We start from the raw sequence: 19,265 nt of genomic DNA, 5'->3' as shown, positions 1-19,265 counted from the left end.
CACAGCTGCACGTTGCTTAAATTTTTTAATCAAGAGGGGGGGAGGAAGGAGTAGGGGATCCTTCAGTTCCCTTCGTTAAAGTATATTCTAATCAATAGAGAAGGATCACTTGTCCTGCATAACATCGGGTATGCGGAATCGGTTTCTTGTAAGTCCCAATAAAAAAAACCTCATACGCGTGTAGTTTTACTGGGTAACCTTTAAGCAGTATATCTTGGTTCTCCGCTTTATTTTACACGTGTTGGCACAATCATTGGGTTTAGTGGTTATGCACCTCCACCAGGAGGAAATACCCTTTAGTTAAGGCAGTAGTGATCAGAAACAGTGCTCGTGAATAAGTGAAGAAAATTTAAAACAGTCTCTATAGTCCAGACATTCTTATTTATTCTCTCTGGGTTCTAGAGGCATTAAAAGCAATGTGGGTGATTTTGAGTTATTATGACTCAATCACACATGGGAATAGTGTAGGTCGACATGTTTCAGCCCTCAATCGCCAGTCGGTCGGGTGGGCTTTCTTCAGGACCAAGGGGTGTGTTCTGTGTGAAAAGATACTACCAAGAATTTCTTAGCGTCTCTGTGCATGGGACCACTATTATTGCGGTTCCTCAAGGTCTATGATACCTGTGGAAACAGTTAAGATGGAGGGGTTTTTTCGGCTATTCATACTTTAGAATCTCCAAAGGACAATTAAAAACGATTTCGTGTCAATTTACGATCAAAATATTTACTTCAAACTCTAATCCCTGTGTCTCAGATAAGGTCGACTCTCACTAAAATCAGCAAACAGAACCAATTTTCTATGGGCGAGCGTTATTGTTTACAGCTTTCTGAATTCTCAACTTGTAACCATTCTATATATATAGGTATGCTTGCGAAGCCGTTGTTCTTATATCTAGGTTGGTCTTCAATCATCGCAATACATGCTTCAATCACACGGAACACGAGATATTGAAGGATGAATGACAATTCTCTTACTCAATAGAAGGCGCATTTCATATACCTTCTAGGACACTCATTCAGTCAGTGTATTCATAAGTGGAGAAGTGTGGCTCAGGGGTTAGAGCCAGCAGACCCGGAAGCTGAGATCGGTCCTGGACCAGGGTTCAATTCCCCGCCTCGGCGGGTCTTGGGCTAAAAATTCCACGGACTCGATAATTCTCGCCCCGGTGCCTCCTCGACTTTCGGGTTCACACTCTGCGACTCTGGGCAATAGCTTGCTTAATCTCCACAACGGCCCCTCGCGGCGGGATGCCTGACTTTCACCTTGTGGATACCCTGATATCTCACAGGGGAATACCAGGACGGGTTCCCTAAGCAAGCGCCATGAAACCCACTGCGGGTAGCTGTGCGCTATATAAGCTCAACTACATTTACATTTACATTTACAAGTACTAACGGACAAAACTAAAACCGACAGTGGCGTATTTCATTTACCTACTGATTCGGTTTTAGTAACTCTCATACTCAATGTTGGGCATGGTTAGTAATCGACTTAGGGTTGTTATGGGGTAGTGGTGTGGGGCTGTTACTCTGTTTCGTTCGTTCAAGTGGTTCGATAGCGTTCATTTCACTCGTATTATACATTCAATTCACGTACCTTGAAAGCAGTTACCTTACTACCTCTTCAGGATCCATGTGGGTCAGCGGAGGCCTGCTATGGAGATAGGTTGTATTTTAGATAACATTACAGCGTTTCTCATACGTTACGGTTTGTAGCCGTCTTTTCCCCTGCTACCTGCGGTTCCTCCGTAATCAGACTTGTTCTGACTCTGCCACTGATGGTCCCGGAAACCACGGTGTTGCCGGGTTAGTGTTCTTTGAAGGGTGTGTTACAGTGTAGAAAGACTGTTGCCTGCTCATTAGTCTTTTTTCTAATGGCATATCGAGTTTACAGATTTCACGGTTTCATAAATGTGTTTCATTTTGTGAAATGATGTCCCTTGACAAAAAGAGTAATTTGAACGATGAATTTTAGAAAGTGGGTACTCGCAGTATCAGCCTCTTTTATTAAATTGAAATGCAGCTCGTGAAATGTTGGAAGACTGCTCCCTGCTCATTAGTCTTTTTTCTTATGGCGTCCTAATTTTACAGTTTTCACAATTTCATAAATGTGTTCAGTTTATGAGATAATGTTCCGTAACTAACATATTTTGGGAAAAGGAATTCTGATATTTTTGGGAAAAGAAATTTATTAAAGGTGGAGACTCGCAGTTACAGCCTCTTTTCAAATTTCTGTATGCAGCTCGAGAAGAATCACGTATTTTGTATTAATTGCTGTGTCCTTGGTTAGAGATATTGCCCTACCTTGAGGTTTCATTTTCTTCAAATCATTAGCCACATTTCTTGACTCCCACATCAAATAAAGGTCAAATATAGGTCATTTTCCATCTAGGATTGTAAAATTGTTCAGTGGGTAGTCCTGATTAAGACGAACCTGTTCATTTATATATGCTTCCCCAGGGGATATTATCGTTCAGGCCGTCACGGTCCGTGCCCAACCTGTGCACCCAGGTGACCAAAGAAATCCAACTGTTGCCTGATTTGAGATGGAAATTGTTGAATCACACTAATTGCAACACGACTCATGTGATTTACATGATAACATGTCCATGCAAAAAACTTTATATTGGCATGACATGCAGGGAAATAAAACATCGAATGTGTGAGCACAAGAGCAATGTCAAATTAAAAAAGATCACTACTAAGATGTCGGCACACTACCTGGAAGCAGGGCACACAACAAAAGATTTGGAATGGGTTGTCCTGGAAACATTGCCAAACAAAGACCACAATGCGGAAAGAATCCTTTTTGAGAAGGAGCAAAGATGGGTGCACAGGTTGGGCACGGACCGTGACGGCCTGAACGATAATATCCCATGGGGAAGCATATATAAATGAACAGGTTCGTCTTAACCCCTATGGTTACATCAGGACTACCCACTGAACAATTTTACAATCCTAGATGGAAAATGACCTATATTTGACCTTTATTTGATGTGGGAGTCAAGAAATGTGGCTAATGATTTGAAGAAAAGGAAACCTCAAGGTAGGGCAATATCTCTAACCAAGGACACAGCAATTAATACAAAATACGTGATTCTTCTCGAGCTGCATACAGAAATTTGAAAAGAGGCTGTAACTGCGAGTCTCCACCTTTAATAAATTTCTTTTCCCAAAAATATCAGAATTCCTTTTCCCAAATATGTTAGTTACGGAACATTATCTCATAATGAAATTGTGAAAACGGTAAAATTAGGACGCCATTAGAAAAAAGACTAATGAGCAGGGAACAGTCTTCCAACATTTCACGAGCTGCATTTCAATTTAATAAAAGAGGCTGATACTGCGAGTACCCACTTTCTAAAATTCATCGTTCAAATTACTCTTTTTGTCAAGGGACATCATTTCACAAAATGAAACACATTTATGAAACTGTGAAATCTGTAAACTCGATATGCCATTAGAAAAAAGACTAATGAGCAGGCAACAGTCTTTCTACACTGTAACACACCCTTCAAAGAACACGAACCCGGCAACACCGTGGTTTCCGGGACCATCAGTGGCAGAGTCAGAACAAGTCTGATTATGGAGGAACCGCAGGTAGCAGGGGAAAAGACGGCTACAAACCGTAACGTATGAGAAACGCTGTAATGTTATCTAAAATGCAACCTATCCCCATAGCAGGCCTCCGCTGACCCACATGGATCCTGAAGAGGTAGTAAGGTAACTGCTTTCAAGGTACGTGAATTGAATGTATAATACGAGTGAAATGAACGCTATCAAAACCACTTGAACGAACGAAATAGAGTAACAGCCCCACACCACTACCCCATAACAACCCTAAGTCGATTACTAACCATGCCCAACATTGAGTATGAGAGTTACTAAAACCGAATCAGTAGGTAAATGAAATACGCCACTGTCGGTTTTAGTTTTGTCCGTTAGTACTTATGAATACACTGACTGAATGAGTGTCCTAGAAGGTATATGAAATGCGCCTTCTATTGAGTAAGAGAATTGTCATTCATCCTTCAATATCTCGTGTTCCGTGTGATTGAAGCATGTATTGCGATGATTGAAGACCAACCTAGATATAAGAACAACGGCTTCGCAAGCATACCTATATATATAGAATGGTTACGAGTTGAGAATTCAGAAAGCTGTAAACAATAACGCTCGCCCATAGAAAATTGGTTCTGTTTGCTGATTTTAGTGAGAGTCGACCTTATCTGAGACACAGGGATTAGAGTTTGAAGTAAATATTTTGATCGTAAATTGACACGAAATCCATCATAGACCTTGAGGAACCGCAATAATAGCGGTCCCATGCACAGAGACGCTAAGAAATTCTTGGTAGTATCTTTTCACACAGAACACACCCCTTGGTCCTGAAGAAAGCCCACCCGACCAACTGGCGATTGAGGGCTGAAACATGTCGACCTACACTATTCCCATGTGTGATTGAGTCATAATAACTCAAAATCACCCACATTGCTTTTAATGCCTCTAGAACCCAGAGAGAATAAATAAGAATGTCTGGACTATAGAGACTGTTTTAAATTTTCTTCACTTATTCACGAGCACTGTTTCTGATCACTACTGCCTTAACTAAAGGGTATTTCCTCCTGGTGGAGGTGCATAACCACTAAACCCAATGATTGTGCCAACACGTGTAAAATAAAGCGGAGAACCAAGATATACTGCTTAAACGTTACCCAGTAAAACTACACGCGTATGAGGGTTTTTTTATTGGGACTTACAAGAAACCGATTCCGCATACCCGATGTTATGCAGGACAAGTTATCCTTCTCTATTGATTAGAATATACTTTAACGAAGGGAACTGAAGGATCCCCTATTCCTTCCTCCCCCCTCTTGATTAAAAAATTTAAGCAGCGTGCAGCTGTGGGAGAAACCGCTTGCATCCATTTTGACCTCCATAAATAGTAAGAGCATTCAACATGGCAGACAACCTAGGATTGAGTTACTCAACAGAAGAAATTGAAGAGATACTCGCTCGACCTCCGTTGCTATTAGATATGGACCTCTCACAGACTTTGGCAAACAATAATGAATGGGATGAACTTTCTGAACTCAAAAAAGAACAGGTGAGAACAGCGGTACATGGAATAATAATGACAGAGTACCTAAGCGTTAATACAGCACCCAAAGGTCTCTGGGTAACAAATGCACCCAGAATTTTCCTGAAAGACCTAGCCTTCCGTAAAGATTGGTCAGCAATCTCTTGGAAGTGTACCAGAGACTATTTAGTGTTGATAATAAAAACTGCCACTAAAATCACTAATGAATTGACAATAAAAATCCAGGTTATAGAGACTAAACTTAACAATATGGTACATATAACTGTATACAAACAACGACTTGAAGAAATAAATCAAGAAATGAGTCAGACCCAAGAGTACCTAACCCAACAGAAATTGCAGAAGTTAGGAAAAGAACTAAAGAAATTTTCAATGGAAAAAATTCACCCGTATAGTAGCAAGGATTTTAATCCCAATGACAATGGATCAAATCGTAGCTCTAATAGCGGATCATCAACAGATGGCTCTGACTGGAGTGGAGACGATTTCTCCTTGAACCAAAGAGGAAGGAATCGTAACAGGAGAGGTAACCGACTGGGAAGGAATTATTGGCGGACTCCCCAATATCCACCAAACTTAGCAATGATGCCCTTCCCACCCTTCAATCCCCATTTTCAAGGATGGGTAGACCCGTACTTCCAAGGTCCCCCACCGATGAATGCACAAATGCAACAAACAAATTACCAACAAGGGCCTTCTTTTTTAGGGAGAGGCCAGAACAACCGCGGACCGAGACAAAAAGGTGTAACCTGGCAAGACAAAGCCCGACAGGTGCAGACAAGGAGTGTGACCAGAGGGAATGCGGGATCGAACACAACAACCTTGTAGTAAATCTCACAAACAAAGTCCTGACTGAAGACCAAGAAAGAATACTCAATAAAGGTCTTGGATATGTCCCAACACCAAACCTTGACATTTTCAAAATGAAATGCGAAGTAGCTGAATTCTGCCGAAAACTAAAGTTGAAGTCATTCTTTAATAACCAGACTCCACAATCTTCAGAAGGTGATACCACCTTAAGAAAAAAATCTAGCTTCTGTCCCCTAAACTCGCAGGTACCTATAGAAATACTGACTTTCGAACAAGCAGTTATGAAAGACATGGATGCTCTAAAAGACACTACGAACAAACCATTCCAGAATCTCTCAAGAGCTGAACAACAGGCCTTGAATGAACTCAAGAATGATGGTGAGATCATTATAAAGCAAGCAGACAAGGGGGGCGGTGTAGTCCTCCTCACAAAGGAGGGCTACAACAAGCAATGTTTAGATCTCCTGTCAGATCAGAAATTCTACAGAGAGATCAACATCGACCCAACACCAAGACTACAGAGAAGCATAACACTAATGGTGAATGAAGCAGAAATGAATAATTGGATTTCAAAAAAGGAGGCAGAATTCCTAGAAACTACAAATCCTAGAATGCCCTACTTCTACTCCTTGCCAAAGACACATAAAGAACGTGTCCCTCCACCAGGGAGACCTATAGTTTCTGGTATTGGTTCAGTCTTAGAACCACTGTCTCAATTTGCAGACCAATACCTGAAACCGATTGTCCAAAGAACACCTACATACCTTAGGGACACAAGGGACCTCCTGAACCTTCTTAAAGATGTTCACTACTCAGAAGACACCATGATCTTAGTGGGACTAGATGTGGAAAGTCTATATACTAGTTTGCCACAACAAGAGACCTTAGAAACTCTAGAGAACATTCTTTTCGATAGAGACTGGAATTACAAGACACCTAGACACTTCATTTTAGAATGCTGTAAAATGGCCCTCACAGAGAACTATTTTAAGTACAATGACTCCATGTACCAACAATGCCATGGTACATCCATGGGAAGCACATTTGCTCCAAGTGTGGCGGGTCTATATGTGAGCAATTTTGAGATGGAACACGTTAACAACCCGGCCAACCCATACCGGGAACAGATTTTGTTGTGGCGCCGCTACATCGACGACGTCATCCTAATTTGGAAAGGAGACATGGAGAGCCTAGTGAACTTCCATAATTGGATAAACACACAAGACCAATGGCTGAAATTCACCTATACAGCCAACAAAAAACATCTAGACTTCCTGGATATCACCATTTATGTAGAAGGAGAAACCTTACAAACCAAGACTTTCTACAAACCCACGTCTAAGAACAGCCTACTTTCCTACCAGAGTAATCACCCGAGACCACTAAGGGAGAATCTCCCCTACAGTCAGTTCCTGAGATTACGTCGGAATTGTAGCGATACCAATGAGTATAGAAAACAAGCACGGGATCTGGGGAGAAAATTGGAAAATAGGAATTACCCAAAAAGAATTATCGACAGATGCCAGAAAAGAGCCAGGAATCAGAACAGAGAGGGGCTCCTCGAACTAATACAACGAGAACAAGAATCTGACATTCTGACATGTGTAACAACTTATGGACCTGCTAGCAATAAACTCAAGAAGAGTGTGAATAAAAACTGGAAAATCCTCACTTCAGCAGACATACATTGGCCGAAACCAAGGTTTAAACACAAAAGAACGAGGAACTTAAAAGATATACTTGGTCACCCGAGACCTGCCCCCAGACAACCTCCAGCCATCACACACTCACTATGGGATACACGTCCAGTCAAGGGACACTACCCCTGCGGCTCCTGTTCGGCCTGTCCACTGATGAAGGTGACCAAAGAAATCCAACTGTTGCCTGATTTGAGATGGAAATTGTTGAATCACACTAATTGCAACACGACTCATGTGATTTACATGATAACATGTCCATGCAAAAAACTTTATATTTGCATGACATGCAGGAAAATAAAACAACGAATGTGTGAGCACAAGAGCAATGTCAAATTAAAAAAGATCACTACTAAGATGTCGGCACACTACCTGGAAGCAGGGCACACAACAAAAGATTTGGAATGGGTTGTCCTGGAAACATTGCCAAACAAAGACCACAATGCGGAAAGAATCCTTTTTGAGAAGGAGCAAAGATGGGTGCACAGGTTGGGCACGGACCGTGACGGCCTGAACGATAATATCCCATGGGGAAGCATATATAAATGAACAGGTTCGTCTTAACCCCTATGGTTACATCAGGACTACCCACTGAACAATTTTACAATCCTAGATGGAAAATGACCTATATTTGACCTTTATTTGATGTGGGAGTCAAGAAATGTGGCTAATGATTTGAAGAAAATGAAACCTCAAGGTAGGGCAACATCTCTAACCAAGGACACAGCAATTAATACAAAATACGTGATTCTTCTCGAGCTGCATACAGAAATTTGAAAAGAGGCTCCACCTTTAATAAATTTCTTTTCCCAAAAATATCAGAATTCCTTTTCCCAAAATATGTTAGTTACGGAACATTATCTCATAAAATGAACACATTTATGAAATTGTGAAAACGGTAAAATTAGGACGCCATTAGAAAAAAGACTAATGAGCAGGGAACAGTCTTCCAACATTTCACGAGCTGCATTTCAATTTAATAAAAGAGGCTGATACTGCGAGTACCCACTTTCTAAAATTCATCGTTCAAATTACTCTTTTTGTCAAGGGACATCATTTCACAAAATGAAACACATTTATGAAACTGTGAAATCTGTAAACTCGATATGCCATTAGAAAAAAGACTAATGAGCAGGCAACAGTCTTTCTACACTGTAACACACCCTTCAAAGAACACGAACCCGGCAACACCGTGGTTTCCGGGACCATCAGTGGCAGAGTCAGAACAAGTCTGATTACGGAGGAACCGCAGGTAGCAGGGGAAAAGACGGCTACAAACCGTAACGTATGAGAAACGCTGTAATGTTATCTAAAATGCAACCTATCCCCATAGCAGGCCTCCGCTGACCCACATGGATCCTGAAGAGGTAGTAAGGTAACTGCTTTCAAGGTACGTGAATTGAATGTATAATACGAGTGAAATGAACGCTATCGAACCACTTGAACGAACGAAATAGAGTAACAGCCCCACACCACTACCCCATAACAACCCTAAGTCGATTACTAACCATGCCCAACATTGAGTATGAGAGTTACTAAAACCGAATCAGTAGGTAAATGAAATACGCCACTGTCGGTTTTAGTTTTGTCCGTTAGTACTTATGAATACACTGACTGAATGAGTGTCCTAGAAGGTATATGAAATGCGCCTTCTATTGAGTAAGAGAATTGTCATTCATCCTTCAATATCTCGTGTTCCGTGTGATTGAAGCATGTATTGCGATGATTGAAGACCAACCTAGATATAAGAACAACAGCTTCGCAAGCATACCTATATATATAGAATGGTTACGAGTTGAGAATTCAGAAAGCTGTAAACAATAACGCTCGCCCATAGAAAATTGGTTCTGTTTGCTGATTTTAGTGAGAGTCGACCTTATCTGAGACACAGGGATTAGAGTTTGAAGTAAATATTTTGATCGTAAATTGACACGAAATCCATCATAGACCTTGAGGAACCGCAATAATAGCGGTCCCATGCACAGAGGCGCTAAGAAATTCTTGGTAGTATCTTTTCACACAGAACACACCCCTTGGTCCTGAAGAAAGCCCACCCGACCAACTGGCGATTGAGGGCTGAAACATGTCGACCTACACTATTCCCATGTGTGATTGAGTCATAATAACTCAAAATCACCCACATTGCTTTTAATGCCTCTAGAACCCAGAGAGAATAAATAAGAATGTCTGGACTATAGAGACTGTTTTAAATTTTCTTCACTTATTCACGAGCACTGTTTCTGATCACTACTGCCTTAACTAAAGGGTATTTCCTCCTGGTGGAGGTGCATAACCACTAAACCCAATGATTGTGCCAACACGTGTAAAATAAAGTGGAGAACCAAGATATACCGCTTAAACGTTACCCAGTAAAACTACACGCGTATGAGGGTTTTTTATTGGGACTTACAAGAAACCGATTCCGCATACCCGATGTTATGCAGGACAAGTGATCCTTCTCTATTGATTAGAATATACTTTAACGAAGGGAACTGAAGGATCCCCTATTCCTTCCTCCCCCCCTCTTGATTAAAAAACAACTAAGAACACTGCCAGACCTTCCCTACTGCTCCAGCGCCTAGACACCATCACAGCTGACAAGTTGTGCCATACAAATCTATATAACATAGCATAACTAGAAGACTACAAACCATCCAGAACTGAACAGCCACACTCATCCTCAACCTTCCCCACAGAGCTCACATCACATCACACCTCAGGGAACTACAGTGGCTCCCAATATGCTCTTTTCAAACTCCTCACACACACATATAAAGCACTACACAACTCAAGCCCCACCTACCCGAACAGTCACATCTTTCACCAATCACCCAGATACCTCTGCTCACTATCACAGCTGACGTGTGCTGTGAGTGTAGCCCCACTGGTCTACAGTTAATTCATGAAGAAGCTGCCTGCCTACCTCCAGGCGTGGCTGGGGCTGCTAGCTTCCTGGAGAGTGCACATCTACTGCCAGCACTGGGACATTGGCGGGAGACAAGGATAGTCCCACTCATATTACCTCATTGGGGTCAGGGATAGCAATAGCACCCCAGAGCAGTCACTCATATAACCTCACTGGGGTCAGGGATAGCAATAGCGCCCAGAGCAGTCACTCATATAACCTCATTGGGGTCAGGGATAGCAATAGCGCCCCAGAGCAGTCTATGGGTCACTCATTGGGGTCAGGGATAGCAATAGCTCCCCAGGGCTGTCTATGGGTCACTCATTGGGGTCAGGGATAGCAATAGCTCCCCAGGGCTGTCTATGGGTCACTCATTGGGGTCAGGGACAGCAATAGCTCCCCAGGGTTGTCTATGGGTCACTCATTGGGGTCAGGGACAGCAATAGCTCCCCAGAGCAGTCTATGGGTCACTCATTGGGGTCAGGGATAGCAATAGCTCCCCAGAGCAGTCTATGGGTCACTCATTGGGGTCAGGGATAGCAATAGCACCCCAGAGCAGTCACTCATATAACCTCATTGGGGTCAGGGATAGCAATAGCTCCCCAGAGCAGTCACTCATATAACCTCACTGGGGTCAGGGATAGCAATAGCGCCCCTGAGCAGTCACTCATATAACCTCACTGGGGTCAGGGATAGCAATAGCGCCCAGAGCAGTCACTCATATAACTTCTTTGGGGTCAGGGATAGCAATAGCACCCAGAGCAGTCACTCATATAACCTCACTGGGGTCAGGGATAGCAATAGCACCCAGAGCAGTCACTCATATAACCTCATGGGGGTCAGGGATAGCAATAGCACCCAGAGCAGTCACTCATATAACATCATTGGGGTCAGGGATAGCAATAGCACCCCAGAGCAGTCACTCATATAACCTCACTGGAGTCAGGGATAGCAATAGCACCCCAGAGCAGTCACTCATATAACCTCACTGGAGTCAGGGATAGCAATAGCACCCCAGAGCAGTCAGTCATATAACCTCACTGGGGTCAGGGATAGCAATAGCGCCCAGAGCAGTCACTCATATAACCTCATTGGGGTCAGGGATAGCAATAGTGCCCCAGAGCAGTCTATGGGTCACTCATTGGGGTCAGGGATAGCAATAGCTCCCCAGGGCTGTCTATGGGTCACTCATTGGGGTCAGGGACAGCAATAGCTCCCCAGGGCTGTCTATGGGTCACTCATTGGGGTCAGGGACAGCAATAGCTCCCCACAGCAGTCTATGGGTCACTCATTGGGGTCAGGGATAGCAATAGCTCCCCAGGGCTGTCTATGGGTCACTCATTGGGGTTAGGGATAGCAATGGCTCCCCAGAGCAGTCACTCATATAACCTCACTGGGGTCAGGGATAGCAATAGCGCCCCTGAGCAGTCACTCATATAACCTCACTGGGGTCAGGGATAGCAATAGCGCCCAGAGCAGTCACTCATATAACCTCATTGGGGTCAGGGATAGCAATAGCACCCAGAGCAGTCACTCATATAACCTCACTGGGGTCAGGAATAGCAATAGCGCCCAGAGCAGTCACTCATATAACCTCATTGGGGTCAGGGATAGCAATAGCACCCAGAGCAGTCACTCATATAACATCATTGGGGTCAGGGATAGCAATAGCACCCCAGAGCAGTCACTCATATAACCTCACTCGAGTCAGGGATAGCAATAGCACCCCAGAGCAGTCACTCATATAACCTCACTGGAGTCAGGGATAGCAATAGCACCCCAGAGCAGTCACTCATATAACCTCATTGGGGTCAGGAGTAGCTATAGCACCCCAGAGCAGTCTATGGGTCACTCATTGGGGTCAGGGATAGCAATAGCTCCCCAGGGCTGTCTATGGGTCACTCATTGGGGTCAGGGACAGCAATAGCTCCCCAGAGCAGTCTATGGGACTCTCATTGGGACCTCCAATGTTCTCTGGTGCCCTTACATGGAGCAGGAATTCCTGCCCATCCTTGGGGGGCTTCTAAGGAAGTCTGCTATGAAGGTTGTCTTAAAATTGTACGCTGTAGGAGCACATGTGATGTCCCGCTGATCAGACGCAATATCCCACTGATCATATGCAGAGTCTTGGTAATCACACGCAATGTCCTGGTGGTCAGACGTCCTGCCAATTAAACCCAACATCCTACAAATCACACCTAATGTCCAGCTGATTCACGCGATAAACCACTGATCACAAACATCATGTCTGGCTGATCCCATGTTTTGTCCCCTAGATTACGTGCAAAGAACCACTTATTGTATGTTATGACCCGCTGCACCAACAATCTGCTGAACACACGCAATGACCCCGTGAACATTGAGCAAGTGCATAGGCCCAGCCCCCACCCCAGACATACCTGAGACCAGTCCTCCGACTGCTCAAGGCTCTTTTGTACCCAGCTCCAGTGCTTCAATAGCACCCGCTTCGCCTCTCTCACTTTGACTCTCTCACCTCGTCCTGTTTTTCTCTTTTTCTCTCTGTATTTGGCTTTCTGCACCACTTTCGACACTCTTTCTACCTTTTTTCTTACTATTACTGTGACTTTTCTGTGCCATTTCTCTCGCTCCTTGTGCCTTTTCTCTCAGTCTTTGTGCCTATTCTCTAACTCTTACTGAAATGTTTTGTGCCTTTTATTCACCGTTTGTGCCTATTTCCTACTCTTTCTGTGACTTTTCTGTACTGTTTATCTTTCTCTTCTGGCTCTGTGTGACATTTCCCATCTTCCTTCAGACCTTTGCTATCTCTCTATCTTCCCTACACCCCTTTCCCGCCCTCCCTGAACTCTCTCCCTCCTCGCTCCTTCCCACCTCTATCCTGAATTGCAGTTCTGCTCCAACTCAGCTCCACCCACCTTTCTCCTTCCCCTCCCAGGACTTACTTAATGACAGTGCAGTGTGGACAAGTGCAGTGTGCGCACCAAAGGCAAGCCCATCTGTGACTGGACCGTGACCAGCTCCAGAAACCCTGGTCCTCTCCAACAGACCATTACCCTGCTGCTCTCCTTTGTGCCGTGAATCCTGATGTCCAGCCACCCGCTGCTGGTGTGCATCACGACACAACATGGAAAGAGCCTTCACCTGCTCCCTCTGCCGCTTCACTTGCACCACTGCACCCGCAAAACCAACCAAGAACATACCCACCACAACCAACCCACCACAAACACATTCAAACATCTACCCCCACACCAGCAGCATGCATACTCCTCAGCAACCGCTCACTCAGCAAGCACGCCACGGAGATATGGGTTCTACTAGAAGACTCCGCCCTGGACCTCCTCTTCCTCACAGGAACATGGATGACTACAGCTTCAATGCTAGAGATCGCCACCACCATCCACACCGGATACAATATCACCAGGGAAGACCGACAAAACTGGCCTGAAGGAGGAATCGCCATTGTTTACAAAGGGACCTTCATCGGCACCACCTCCACCAAAACCAGAACAAACTACAAAGAGCGCCTCAACTTACAAATTGCAGCAAATTGCACACTAGGTGGAACCCTAATATACTCTCCCCTCCCCCTCCCCGGTCCCAGTAGCTAACTTTACAACCATCATCACAGACTTCATCCCCCCAGTCCTCAACGCCAGCGCTTTCATCCTCGTAGGAGACCTCAATGTACATCTTGGGGACTAGACCAACCCCAACTCAGCCGCCCTCTTGAACACTTCGGAAACCTGGGACTAACCGAACACATCATGGAACCCACCCCACTGCTGAACACCCCCTAAACCTCGTCTTCACATCTTTCAACAATATCATGATCACCAGGTCAGACCATTCCATAGATTGTTTCACAATCAACATCCATCAACTCAGAAGAGCCACCACAGTGGGTGCAGCACGCCGACACTGAAACAACCTAACAGAGGCAGACTGGTCAATCGCCCTACACGAGAACAAACCGAAACCCACAGCCATCCTGGCACACGACATTCAGAACTTCAGCAAGTGTATCACCAACTGCGCTGACACTCTGGCCTCCATGAAACAATTGCTCACTTTGCCACTGGATTCACGCAAAGCCAGGCTGCAGACGGCTGAAATGCCAGAAACCGGTCCTCGGAAGCTTGTTTCCGGTGCAGGGAAGGCATGGCTTGGCAGTTCGGACTGGACTGTTCCCATGAAACACCCGTTCTGGCAATTTCTCCATGAAACAAAGCAGCACAAAAAAACGAGAACACAAGCCAACTAGCTGGATATAGGGCTTCTCAGCCAGACTTCATCCATTGTTGTGTTGTTCATAATCTTCTTCCCTCTACCAGGAGCGGCCCGTGCAGGTAAGAGTAGTGGGCGGTGGGCGGGGTAGGAATTGACAGATGACGATGAGGGAAAATTAAATAAATAATGATTTTTCCCTCAATAATTAAACTTCCCTCTCTGTCTGTCGAGTTCCCCCACCCTGCCCCACCACCAAACCGCTCCTACCTGCATGGGCCACTCCTGCCACCTACCCTAGCCTGCATCATGCCACATGCCAGTCCCCTTCAGCCATTGGCTGACTTCCCTGTGAGATAAAGCACACTACCCTTTCACAAAGAGTACATGCACGCACAAAGTAGTTCTCTTCAGTTTCAGTGATTACTTTAATATTGTGTGTTGTTTGCAGACCCAAAAATATTTTTGCCTTCAATACATTTTTGGGGTAGGTTAATGAGGGCCCACAAAGCGGCGATATTTTTATCGCCCTATCAGCAAGCTGTCGTTAGCGACAGTTTTATGGCGAAAGCGACCGTTTTGGGTGCCGCTTTGCATGTCAGTGATGTTTATTGCAAATGACATGCAAAAAAGGCGTTCCCAACTTGAAAGCAACTGAAAGCAGTCGCAAACACGCCTTCCGCCTATTACCAAGTCCTGCGAAGCGATAAAAAAACGCAAGCTAACCGCGTTTATCACTGGAATTTAACACCTGCTAAAATTCTAACTTACCAATTGTTTTCTATGGGAGGTGGATTATACGGTGGAATCCTCACCTGCCTATTAGCGACCTTTTCCTTACTGATGGGAATTCATCACTGCAATTCCCCGCGTTATTGCTGGAGAATCGCCGCCATCTATGGTTTATTATCACCTTGGAGATAAACGTTGACAATAACGCATTATCTCCGCGATGTAAACCAGTGATAGCCGGCGCTAAAAAATACAGTGCTAAGCGCGCTTTGCGATAATTATCGCAAGTCCTTGCTAATATGGCCCTAAGTGATTTGCCCAGAATGGGTGGATATTGAGCTAGTGCCGAGGCTCGATACAGGTTCTCCAGTACCAAAGTGAGCAGTTCTGGCAGTAACGCCACACTCTGTCCCACTCTCACACTCATTAGACAGTAACTCCACACCCTGTTCCACTCTCGCCACATTAGACAGTAATGCCAGACCCTGTCCCACTCTCATACTCATTAGACAGTAACGCCACACCCTGTCCCACTCTTACACACATTAGACAGTAACGTCACACCCAGTCCCACTCTCACACATATTAGACAGGAACGCCAAACCCTGTTTTGTTCTAGAGGGTTTTGTAGCGCGCTCAAATACTCAAGAGTGTCCTGGCACGTGCACATACAATGAAAGAGTGGGCAGAGAAAGAAGAGAGTTAGTCAATCATTTTAAAAAGGCGTGTTTTGAGTGATTTTTTAAAAAGCTTGACCTCCTGAATGACCCGAAGCTCCACGGGGAGGGCATTCCAGGCCATGGCAGCTTTCACAGAGATCGATTGTCCGCCTAAGCGCATGCTTCGGAACCGTGGGATGGCCAGCCGGCACTGAGCAGCGGAGCGGAGGGGGGGGGGGTTTGGCGTATACAGGGGGAAATGTCTCCTCAACTACAATGGCCCTTGACCGTGGATGGCCCTGTAAGGTAGAATAAGGGTCTTAACAGCACCCGCTGGGCCACTGGGAGCCAGTGCAGATTACGTAGATGCTGCCGGACACTTGACCTCCACAAGATGTTAAATAGGAGTCTAGCCACAGCGTTCTGTATAATCTAGAGACGCTTGACCAGATAGGCCGGAATTCCAATGAACAGAGGATTGGCGTAATCGAGGCGAGAGAGGATGAGAGCACGTGCTATCATTTCTTTAGCCTCCCTCTGGAGCAGGGGAAAGAACCTTCGGAGAGCCTTGAGGGTGCCAAAGCATACACCAGTTAATTTCTTAATGTGTTCATCAACTTTAAATTTTCCCCGAACCACACCCCCAATTTTTTTTGCCGGATTTCCTACGGAGTTAGGGCGAGGCACATTGGGAGGCCACAGCGATTCTCTAAAATTGACAGGAACTGTCCATAGAGGAGAATTTCCGATTTTTCTGCGTTGCACTTAAGTAGGGCAAGTGCGAGCCAGCGGAAGACCGATGAAAGGCAGGTCTGAACAATTGTAATATCCAGATCCGGGCCTGGCCAAGTAAATAATAGCTGGGTGTCATCGCGTAGGCTATAATATTTGCACCCAGTTCCTCAGCCAAAGAAATCAGGGGGATCAGGTAAATGTTAAAAAACAAAGGACTTAAGGTGGACCCCTGAGTCACCCCAGTGGAGATTATCCTGGCCGAAGATGAAAAGGGGGACACCCACACCTGCTGAGTCCGGTTGTCCGGGAACAATGTTAACCACTCCAAAGCAGGGCCGGTGATACCGATGGATGACAACCGGGAAAGAAGATGTTGATGGGGCACCATATCGAAGGCGGCAGACAGGTCAAACAAAATCAAGGCCGCCCTGCCGCCTCCGTCCAGGCACTCCCTGATAGCCTCAGACATTTCGACCAGAGCAGCTTCAGTGCTATGTGAAGCACGAAACCCAGATTGAGCAGAGTGCAAAGCATTTGATGCCTCCACATAGGCCTCCAACTGGCGAAATACCACCTTCTCACAGACTTTTGCCAACACTGGCAAGAGAGAAATGGGTCGATAGTTAGTTGGAGCCAATGGATCTAGCCCCGATTTTTTGAGAGGTGGTAAATGTTTGGCCTCCTTCCAGCACGTGGGGACGGTGGCCGTCTGAAGGGAGAGATTGATGATCTCAGTAACCTCTGGGCTGACCACCTCTGCTACCCCTCCTAAAACACGAGCTGGGCAGGGGTCAGTGGGGGACCCGAACTTCAGGGATTTTAGAATAGCTAGGATGTCAGACTCAGCTGGCGGCGAAAATTCCCTGAACTAGTTGGCAGGGGGGCTGAGGGGCAGTGGAAATGCCAAGGAAGCGTTTGTTTGATTGGAAAAAGCAGTGCACAAACTATCCTGAATCCCCGCTATTTTGTCAACAAAAAAGGAAGACAGATCCTCACATCACTGCTCCGAGGAAGGTAGCATCGATTGATCGACACAGGGGGAGAAAAAGCTCTTAACAATGGAAAAAATGTCCTTGCTGTTGTTATTGGCCTTAGTTATCCTACCAGCATAATAGCTACTTTTAGCCATCCTGATAGTAGAGTAATATTCCCTCTGGGCAGCACAAAGAGCCACCATGTCCCACTCTCATCACATTAGACAGTAACGCCACACCCTGTCCCAATCTCACACTCATTAGACAGCAATGCCACACCCTGTCCCACTCTCGCCACATTAGACAGTGACGCACACCCTGTCCCAATCTCACACTCATTAGACAGTAACTCCACACCCTGTCCTACTCTCATCACATTAGACAGTAACTCCACACCCTGTCCCAATCTCACACTCATTAGAGAGTAATGCCACACCCTGTCCCAATCTCACAATCATTAGACAGTAACGCCACACCCCGTCCCACTCTCACACTCATTAGAGAGTAATGCCACACCCTGTCCCACTCTCACACTCATTAGACAGTAACTCCACACCCTGTCCCACTCTCATACAGATTAGACAGTAACGCCACACTCTGACCCACTCTCACACACATCAGACAGTAACTCCACACCCTATGCCACTCTCACACTCATTAGACAGTAACTCGACAACCTGTCCCACTCTTGCCACATTAGACAGTAACTCCACACCCTGTCCCACTCTCGCCACATTAGACAGTAACACCACACCCTGTCCCAATCTCACACTCATTAGACAGTAACTCCACACCCTGTCCCAATCTTACACTCATTAGACAGTAACGCCACACCCTGTCCCACTCTCATCACATGAGACAGTAACTCCACACCCTGTCCCACTCTCACACTCATTAGACAGTATCTCCACACCCTGTCCCAATCTCACCACATCAGACAGTAACGCCACACCCTGTCCCAATCTCACACTCATTAGACAGTAACTCCACACCCTGTCCCAATCTTACACTCATTAGAAAGTAACGCCACACCCTGTCCCACTCTCATCAAATGAGACAGTAACTCCACACCTTGTCCCACTCTCCCACTCATTAGACAGTAACGCCACAACCTGTCCCAATCTTACACTCATTAGACATTAATTTTTCAGCGAACAATATTCTACAAGGGATCAGCTCGTAAATAGTATTTGCCCTACTTATTTGTTTGCAGATGACAACATCTTTGCTCAGAGTGAAGTACTGTCTGCCCTAAAATCCGTACACAGTGGCCGAGCTCCAGGCATTGATGGGGTCCCTGCGGATGTTTTTTTAAATGACACCGACAGGTGGAGCAAATACATTTACTTACTATTAAATCATATTGCCAAGGGTGCTGAAATCCCGGTATCATGGCGGGGTGCGGTAATCATCCCTGTATATAAAAAGGGAGACCGTGCCCAACCTTGT

This window comes from Lissotriton helveticus, chromosome 5_1 (genome assembly GCF_964261635.1).
Source record: "Lissotriton helveticus chromosome 5_1, aLisHel1.1, whole genome shotgun sequence".
Lineage (NCBI taxonomy): Eukaryota > Metazoa > Chordata > Amphibia > Caudata > Salamandridae > Lissotriton > Lissotriton helveticus.
The sequence above is the reverse complement of the archived record's forward strand: the minus strand, read 5'-3'. Positions refer to the sequence as shown.